Genomic DNA, 9,744 nt, shown 5'->3' with positions numbered 1-9,744 from the left:
CAAGCTACATTTATAAGAAGCAGGGGCTTAAAAAGGATCCTTTCTTTTGCAGCTCTGGGCACACTGCACACAGTGTAGAGCGGGGGGCTGTTAGAGGGGCCTGGAGCAGCGTGCAGCCTCCCACATTCCTCCCGCAGGTCTTAATGGGGCGAAGCCATCATCCGTGTTGCTGGAAGTTAGCTCTGCGAACCACTAGGGGTGAGCTGCTGACACAGTGTGTGTGTTATGTGTTTCAGGGGGAAGAGAAGGAAAAGAGGAAAGAATGCTGATGAGAAAATTCACAGGAAAAGAGACTCCGATGCAAATATTAGTTGATTCAAAAATGAGCACACCCCCGTAGAGTTCCTGTGCCTCTTCCCTTGGGGGAACCACACTGACAGGTGCCTCGGAGTATGTGTCAGGGGCCTCAGTCTTGCCTCTTACCTGCCTCCAGATTGTAAGAATTTCCAATGGAAAGAAGGTTCCCTTCCCTGAAGATACTCCTCAAATCTACCTGTGGCAATAATGAAAGGCTAGAAATAACTTCAGCTACAAACACTTGGGAGGCTTCTTTTTTTTTTTTCCCCTTTTGCTCTTTCTTTGTCATTGAGGTATAAACACTGTATCTGTTTTCATGCAAAGGACTCTTAGGTAACTTGCTTAATCTCTCTGGCTTTAGTTATTTTCCCTTTTTCTCAGCCTTCCCAAATATCCGTGAACAGGAGCACATGTTTACAATCCAGTTCTCTGGCCCAGGATATGTAGTTCTGCTTTGTCTCTTCCTACAGATTAGAACCAAGGTGGATGTGTGCTTGTGTGTGTGCGTGTACAGGCGTGTTTCCCGTAATGATTCTGAGTTGTTTTTTCCAGTTTTGTTTGAAGCACGTCTGCCTTTTGACTTCCAGATTAGTGATTGCCTTGCGGTAGCTAAGGTTGAATGGTCAACAGCAACACAGGTTTCTGAGGTAGCCCATGATTACCAGATACTTCTACAAAAGGTGCTTCAAAATCCTCCCCACCAGAGAGCAGAAGAATGTAGGTCAAACAAGTTTCTGCGAACACAGAATTCTGATTTTTTTTCAAAAGATTTCTTTTTCTAGAATCTTCATTCATACACACACACACACACACACACACACACACACACACAAAACACAGCACACACAGCCCTGGTCTTGGACCTCTCAGCTTGCCCGAATCTTCTTGAGCAAGCTATCGGGACCCGCTGGTATCTGACAACTTTGGGATGTTTGTTTTCAGGATGAGGGTCCGTGAATCAGTAATTTTCTCACAAAGGCAGTTCCACTTTGCTGAAATGAAAGCTCTGTCATCCTCTAAACTTTGATGTAGGTGAGTTGAAGATTCCTCTGGTCAATTCCTGTGCACAGGCCCCTGAAAGTGAGATCTTATTAAGCCAGGCCACTTTGGGTTTGTCTGTGGATAACCACACCAGGCCCTCACTGGCCTCAGAGGGCTGCTGTGAGGATTAAATGTATTGTAAATGCCTATCATATAAATTATGTTAGTTGTAACAGATCCCTGACATATGACCTTATTTGCTAAATAATATCTATCTATCTATCTATCTATCTATCTATCTATCTTTTATTAGTGGTTACTTATTTTTGAGATAGAGACAGAGCATGAGCAGGAGAGGGTCAGAGAGAGAGGAAGACACAGAATCTGAAGCAGGCTCCAGGCTCTGAGCTGTCTGCACAGAGCTCGATGTGAGGCTTCAACCCATGAACTATGAGATCATGACCTGACCTGAAGTCGGACACTTAACCAACTGAACCACCCAGTCACTCTTGCTAAATAATATTTATTGAATTCTTACCATGTGCCAAGTGTGGGTGGAGGGTGATGGTGGTGATAGGAAGGCAGGATAAAAGATGCCACCTCTGTCCTCGAGGAGTCTGGTCCACTGAAGGACAAACATGCAGGGTGAGGAAAGCGAGGCAGGACGGCAGGTGGCCTTGCAGGCTTGGCTTGTTAAGGAGGGACCTGGAGCCTTCTAGTATGGGGTGTCAGCTGAGCCAAGTGCTGGGCACAAAGAAGGCTTTTCTGAGTAGAGGATAAAGGATACCAGAGAGTGGGGTTGCGGTGCTCTTGGGGACTGCAAGAAGTCATGTAGGACTGGAGCCGTGGCAGTGTGGAGAGGAGGCAAATGGGTGGAAGGCAGGGGGCAACATGAAATACTTGGTTTGTCTAGTGAAAAGGGTTTGGATTTTACTCTGGAGGCCACGGACACATAGTGAAGGATGAGTGACAACTCTGAGTGTGCATATGTCTACATCCTCGGGATGTAATTTATTTCAGTCACTTATTATTTGCTTCATATTATTCAGTGTATAAATCTATGTGTGTGTGCATATTATTTCCTCTCCCAGATTAATACTTTTCATATATTCTGTGTAACAGCATATCTGTCCCTCTCATACAGCAAATTTCAGTATTTCCAGTTGATGAGGATGGTGTAGGAGCATCTTTTGAATTTATATGCTCTTATAATTTTGTTGATGATCGTCTCTTTGAAGTCAGTTGATACAGTTAAAGTAAATTAAAATGTTGGGGCACCTGGGTGGCTCAGTCAGTTAAGCGTCTGACTTTGGCTCAGGTCATGATCTCATGGTTTTTGGGTTTGGGCCCCACGTTGGGCTCTGCGCTGGCGGCTCAGAGCCTGGAGCTTGCTTAGGATTTGGTGTCTCCCTCTCTCTCTGCCCCTCCCCTGCTCACATTCTGTCTCACTCTGTCTCTCAAAAAGAAATAAATGTAAAAAATTTTTTTAATTTTATTTTTAATTTTTTAAATTTACATCCAAATGAGTTAGCATATAGTGCAACAATGATTTCAGGAGTAGATTCCTTAGTGCCCCTTACCCATTTAGCCCATCCCCCCTTCCACAACCCCTCCAGTAACCCTCAGTTTGTTCTCCATATTTATGAGTCTCTTCTGTTTTGTCCCCCCCTCCCTGTTTTTATATTACTTTGTTTCCCTTCCCTTATGTTCATCTGTTTTGTCTCTTAGAGTCCTCATATGAGTGAAGTCATATGATTTTTGTCTTTCTCTGACTGACTAATTTCCCTTAGCATAATACCCTCCAGTTCCATCCACGTAGTTGCAAATGGCAAGATTTCATTCTTTTTGATTGCCGAGTAATGCTCCATTGTATATATATACCACATCTTCTTTATCCATTCATCCATCGGTGGACATTGGGGCTCTTTCCATACTTTGGCTATTGTTGATAGTACTGCTATAAACATGGGGGTGCATGTGTCCCTTCGAAACAGCACACCTATATCCCATGGATAAATACCTAGTAGTGCAATGGCTGGGTCATAGGGTAGTTCTATTTTTAGTTTTTTGAGGAACCTCCGTACTGTTTTCCAAAGTGGCTGCACCAGCTTGCATTCCCCCCCCACCAAATTTTTTAAAAATGTTTACCTCCGCTAGTCTTCCTTAAGGTTTTATTATGACTGATATCTAGCTAGAAGAATGACATATTATCAAGGAAACCACCCATCTGCCTTGGGCCCTGGATTCTGCTACAAAATCTACTGAATTACATGAAAACAAAAACAAGCAAAGCAATCCTTTTTATTTATTTATTTATTTATTTATTTGTTTGTTTATTTATTTATTTTTGTAATCCTTTTTAAGTAAGGAGGGATATGAACAGCTTTTTAGGTTGTTCTTTAAAAAATATTCTTCATTTTATATTTAGTGGTTACTGCTTTAATAATTCTTAAATTAGTCCCTACCCCAGAGATCGTCTCTTCTGTGTCTTTCTTCTTGTCCCATCCAGTTTAACTGTGGAGACACATAAAACACCTGGGAGGCAACTGTAAATTTCATTATATATATATATATATATATATATATATATATATATATATAATTTTTTTAAATTTTTAAATGCTTTTTAAAATTTATTTATTTTGAGAGAGAGAGCATGTGAGTAGAGGAGGGACAGAGAGAGAGACACACACACAAACAGAATCTGAAGTAAGCACCAGGCTCTGAGCTGTCAGCACAGAGCCTGATGTGGGGCTTGAACCCACGAACCATGAGATCATAACCTGAGCTGAAGTCAGACACTTAACTGACTGAGCCACTTAGGTGCCCCTGTAAATTCCCTTATAAATCAGGCCTGCTTTCACACAAGAGGAAAACACCTTTTGTGATGGTTCATAAAAACAGAAAGGGCATCGTCAGGATTGCCCTTGGCTAAGGAGGTGGAAGAACCACAACCACCGCTGCTTGGTGACTGCTTGTGAAGCACCAGTTGTGACAGACTGTGGCACTCCATGGTGGCTCTGGTTACTTCCCAAGCTTTGTGAAAATCTTAAGGAAAAAGTGTCGACTTTAATTTTCACCTATTTAAACTAGCTGTTCTATAGCATTTTTAATAATTGAACTGTGTGCATTGTGTGTGTGTGTGTGCGCTCACGTGTGCGTGCAGGACTGGGACAAGTGGGTGTGTTAGGTGAGTTAGGCACTGGAGGAGTGTCATGCCTAAAAGAATCTCAGCTGTGACAATGTGTCTGTCAAAGGAGAGGGTTTGGTGGTTTGATTCTAAATGTGTCTAGAAGCTAGAAAATTCAATAAGGCCATGAGTCAGTCACATAGACAACCTTCTTCCCTTGATTTGTGCTGCCAAGTGGCTCTTTGTCATTAATATTCATCAGCGAGTAGCCATTGTTCGGCCAGTTGTTTGTCACTGAGAACATTAGCATTTGGCACATTAAGTCAAATCAACAGACAATTACATTTGGGCCTTGTTTAATCTCTGCCTTCCAGATAAATGACATATAAAGGCATAGTTGCAATGATGCCAGGACCACCTGAGAGCAAGTGGGGAACTACTCCCCTGCACGTGTGTATGGCTCTGTAATGAAACCATAACCCTAGACTTGAACATAATGGCATCCTTACTGATCTTTCTGAGTCCCAGCTCTGCCCCTCACAGTGTGGTAAGTTGTCTGCAAACATAGCTGCCCATGATTCTTCCCATTCCTGTGCATGCATGTGGCTTCTCTCTCAACAGACTGAGTCTACTTCCTTCCCCTTGAATCTGGTTGGCCGTGGCTTGCTTTGACCAGTAGAAGGCAGTGGCAGTGATTCTGTGTGACTTCTTTTTTTTTTTTTTTTTTTTAATTTTTTTTTTTAAACGTTTATTTATTTTTGAGACAGAGAGAGACAGAACATGAACGGGGGAGGGGCAGAGAGAGAGGGAGACACAGAATCGGAAGCAGGCTCCAGGCTCTGAGCCATCAGCCCAGAGCCTGACGCGGGGCTCGAACTCACAGACCGTGAGATCGTGACCTGAGCTGAAGTCGGAGGCTCAACCGATTGAGCCACCCAGGCGCCCCAATTCTGTGTGACTTCTAAGCCTACTCTTAAGGGACCTGGCAGGTTCCATTTTTGTCCTCTTGAGTCCTGCCATGTAAAGAAGTCTGGGCTATCCTGTTAGAGAGACTATGAAAAAAGAGATCTTGGAAGAGAAGAGGCCAAGTGGAAGAGAACTGAGGTGCCCTGCCAATGGCCAACCATGACAGTGAGGCCATCTCAATTTTTCCAGCTTCAGCCAACCTCCCACTTGATTCTTTGTGGAGCAGAAGAACTGCCAAGCCAACCTGGTTGACCTACAGAGTCATGAGTAATTATAAATTGATTTTTAAGCCACAACATTCTGGGGTAGTTTGTCACATAGTAGTAGATAACTGAAACACTTGGTATGTAGCTTGAGCAAATGCTTTGACAGTTACAAACCTCAATTTTCTTAATCTGTAAAATGGACATTACATAGGTGATACCTGCCTCACAGGGTTGTCACAGTGACTGGTAAGATAACATAAGTAAATGTTCTGGATAAATTATAAATTGAATTTAAAAAGCTAGTTGTTGAATTGTTACTCTTTTTCATCTCCTGAAGAATCCCTTGTTTTACCTTAGGGCCTTTTGTTATAGTACAGAGGGAAGGAAAGACCCTGTGGAGGGTCTACATGTAAAGAAATACAACCTCAGTTAAGATATTTAAAACATTTTTCTTGGTGTTACTTTTCTCTACCTTTAGCCTTTTTTCTTTTGACATTTTGATATGTATATATGTCTGTATGTGTTTACTTATTTGCAAATATAGGAACATGTCAGTGTTTGGTTGGGAAGAGGCTTGCCTCTAAATTTCTTCATGCAGGTCATACAAATGACAGGGTTTGGACATGGAGCATAGTCAGTTTTCTGCTTTGAAGTATGCAGCTGAAAAAGTATTAAAGTATGGAACTTTACATAAATGGAAAGCATGTAGAACAGTGTTTGGAACACAGTAAGTGTTTCATAAGTGTTAGCTGTTGTTATTATAATAAATGCATATTCCCTCACTCTAATCTCTCCACCCACACTCGAAGCCCTCCACAGACACTTTGGCTTCATCTCAGGGGTCTGTAGAAGAGGTGGAAGGGCATCAGATGGTCAGAAGAATGCCACCAGCTAGGAGTTCTTATTTTACTTCCTGTGTGGCAGCATGTGCTGGCCTACGTCATAGGTAGGAAAGAAGAATATACAATTGTGGACAAGGAAAGATGCACGAGAATAACAACGGCAGAGAGGATGTAGGGCAGAGAGAGAATGGAGGAGAAAAAACAAAAAAAAGCTTAAGTGCTGTCCTCAGAAAGGATGAATCACAACCTACAAGGCCCTTCTGTTAATACATTTTGATTGCTAAGAATGAAGACGAACTGTCCTCCTGAAGAGAAAGATAAGTGTTTGTAAAAGTACTTCAGGAATTTGCATTGTGTAGACTTCATCAAAGATGCTGATGGTGCATTACGGAAATGCTGCCTCTCGAGGCTGACATTTTCTCTGGCGTGTGTGTAGAGGTGTACTCTGGGTCAGTTTAAGGGGAATGTGTTTCAAAATGCTTAGGAAAAGAATTTCAAAATCATCTTTAGAGAGAGTTGTGGAAATTCTGAACCACCTTATAAGCACTTCTTAATGTAGCATATGCTATGAGAACATCTGTTAAGTGGCTTCAGAAGCGTGCTAGGTCCCATATGGGTCATGATAAGTAAATGATCCTAGCCAAAGTGCTTTATCTCCTGGGGTCTGCAGACATCTCTGTTCATGATGTTGCTGGTTTGGGGGCACCATGTCAGTCAAAGACCATTTGTTATATTTGCCAAAAGAACTGTCTCAGGCTGCAGGGTCCCCAGCGGGCCAGGCCCACAACTGACCCCATGGTGGCATGGAGCTCCCTCGCCTCCTCCCAGAGACCCCTCAGGACCCTGAACACCTCTGTGGCCTCTCAAGTTCTTAGAGGCAGTTCTTCAGGCTTAAATTAATAAACTAATTCAAAGTAAGATATTAATGACGGTAATATTTAATGTTATTTCTTCCTGACCCAATATTTGATTTTAACTAGAACTTTAACTCAAGGAAAGAGTCTAATGAAAGAATTTCATTCTTGGGGACTTGCGGGAGGGTGTATACAGGGAGAGACCCTTCTAATGTGTGTAAAATCGTATTTTAAACAAATTCACTAAAATATTGGCAGTGCATTCCTTAAATTGTACATAATGAGCATGTGTTCCTTTTATGAAGGAAAAAGTAAACTTTTTTGTAATAGAAATAAGTCATACTCCAAAGGCAGCCATATTCTCTACCTACATGTGAGACCACCCAGGTCTCCCCATCCAAACAAAGGTGATCTTTTTTTTTTTTTTTTTTGTCCTATGCAGGACTATAAATTTTAAAAAGTTTCTAATCTGGAAATACATACATTTTGATATCATAATTTATTTGTTGTGATTTGCAGATACTTCTTGGATCAGTTTAGACATATGTGGCCAAAGAGATAAGCTCATGGCTAGTTTTTGTCTTCTTCCGTCTCCCACATCCACATGTAGCCTGTCCTGGGGCTTAGCACTTGTAACCCATGGGCAGTTTCACCTCAGAGCCTACTCACTGACTGTTCCAAGCTTGAATACTGCTCTTTTCCTATTTCACTTTACCCTGCTCTGCTTCCCTTAAAAAGAAAATACGAATCCTAAATAAGCAAACTCCCAATTTGTCTTTAGATTAAAGTCCACAGAAATCATCACAGGAAAGAGGGCTACTGGCCTCCGCTGAGGCAGGTATCTTGTTGACAGTACATACCTAGTGCACACTGTGGAAGGAAGTGGGGGAGGGTGGGGAAGAGAGGAAGGGAAGAAAGAAGGAAGAGAGGAAGGAAGGAAGGTAGGGAAGAAGGAAACAACTCTTTCTCAGTTTCTGGTTACAGTGTTGAATCCCTGACATCATTATATTGGTCTCATTTTACTCTTGTTCTTTCTTCCTTGCCTCAATCATCTTTTCTACTTTTCACATATGCAGGAATATCTTTATTAGAACATTTTTCAGCTGTGTCTTTTCCAGGCTAAGTAACTTGTTTCTTTTAGCTTTCCTCATAGGTCCTATTCTCTAGCTTTTACAATTAGCTGTTTTTCTCTCACTTAAATCCCTGGTGCTGAGGGATATCATACTGGCTTTTTGTTAAGTATCCTCCCTGACCTGAAAGTAATTACACAATTTATTAGTTCATGAACCATTTGTGCTATTTCATTCCCAGTAAGCAGGAGAGCTGGCCCTTTGTAGGATTTTCCTGGTGACTGTTAGAGATCAGGCTGGCAGTGATGAATGGTTGGACATTAATAGCAAATTAGAGCATGTGACAAACAGTATTAACTTTTATTTGTTACATGCAATATATGTGACATACTATATATATTATATATATATATATATTTAATCTATATTGCAAGCCTTCTTCATTTTTTTTCAAGTTTATTTATTTTGAGAGAGAGAGTGAGTGTACAGGCATGTGTGAGCTGGGGAGGGGAAAAGAGAGAAGGAGAGAGAGAAACCCAAGCAGGCTCCGTGCTTTCAGCATGGGGCTTGAGAGATCATGACTTAAGCTGAAATCAAGAATTGGACGCTTAACCAACTGAGCTGGCCAGGTACCCCAAACCTTCTTTATTGGAGAGGAAAAAAATCAAATATGAGTGACAAGATCAGAACTATTTGTGTAGTTGCATTGGAGAATTCTTTGAAGATCATCCTTCCTTGTTTTAAAATACCTTCTCTTTCCCCACTGGCATTGAAATCTCAGGACTTTATAGTACTGACGGTTTTGTTTTTGTTTTTGTTTTTGTTTTGAGAGAGACAGAGAGAGAGAGAGAGCGTGTGCACATGTGAGCTGGGGAGAGGGGCAGAGGTAGAGAGAGAGAGAATCCTAAGCAGGTTCCATGCTCAGCATGGAGCCCAGTGCAGGGCTCGATTCCATGACCCTGGGATCACGACCTGGGCTGAAATCAAGAGTCAGCTGCTCCACTGACTGAGTTACCCAGGTGCCCCAGTACTGATGTTTTTAAGGTGACAATTTTATAATGCCAGGGAAAAAAATATTAAAGAAGAAATTCTTAATATACAAAAACAGAGTATTTATTCCTAATATCAGTATAAAGGCTATTTTTTTATGTTTATTTATTTTTGAGAGAGAGAGAGAAGAGGGGAAGGGCAGAGAGGGGCAGGGAAAGAGGATCTGAAGCAAGCTCTGTGCTGACAGCAGAGAGCCCAATATCGGGCTCAAACTCACAAATCATGAGATCATGACCTGAGCCAAAGTCGAATGCTTAACTGACTCAGCCACCCAGGTGCCCCTAATTGCTAATTAAAAAAAAAAGGGGGCACCTGGGTGGCTCGGTTGAGTGTCTGACTTCGGCTCAG

Source organism: Panthera leo, chromosome A1 (assembly GCF_018350215.1).
Source record: "Panthera leo isolate Ple1 chromosome A1, P.leo_Ple1_pat1.1, whole genome shotgun sequence".
Taxonomy (NCBI): Eukaryota; Metazoa; Chordata; class Mammalia; order Carnivora; family Felidae; genus Panthera; species Panthera leo.
Note: the sequence above shows the minus strand (reverse complement) of the source record.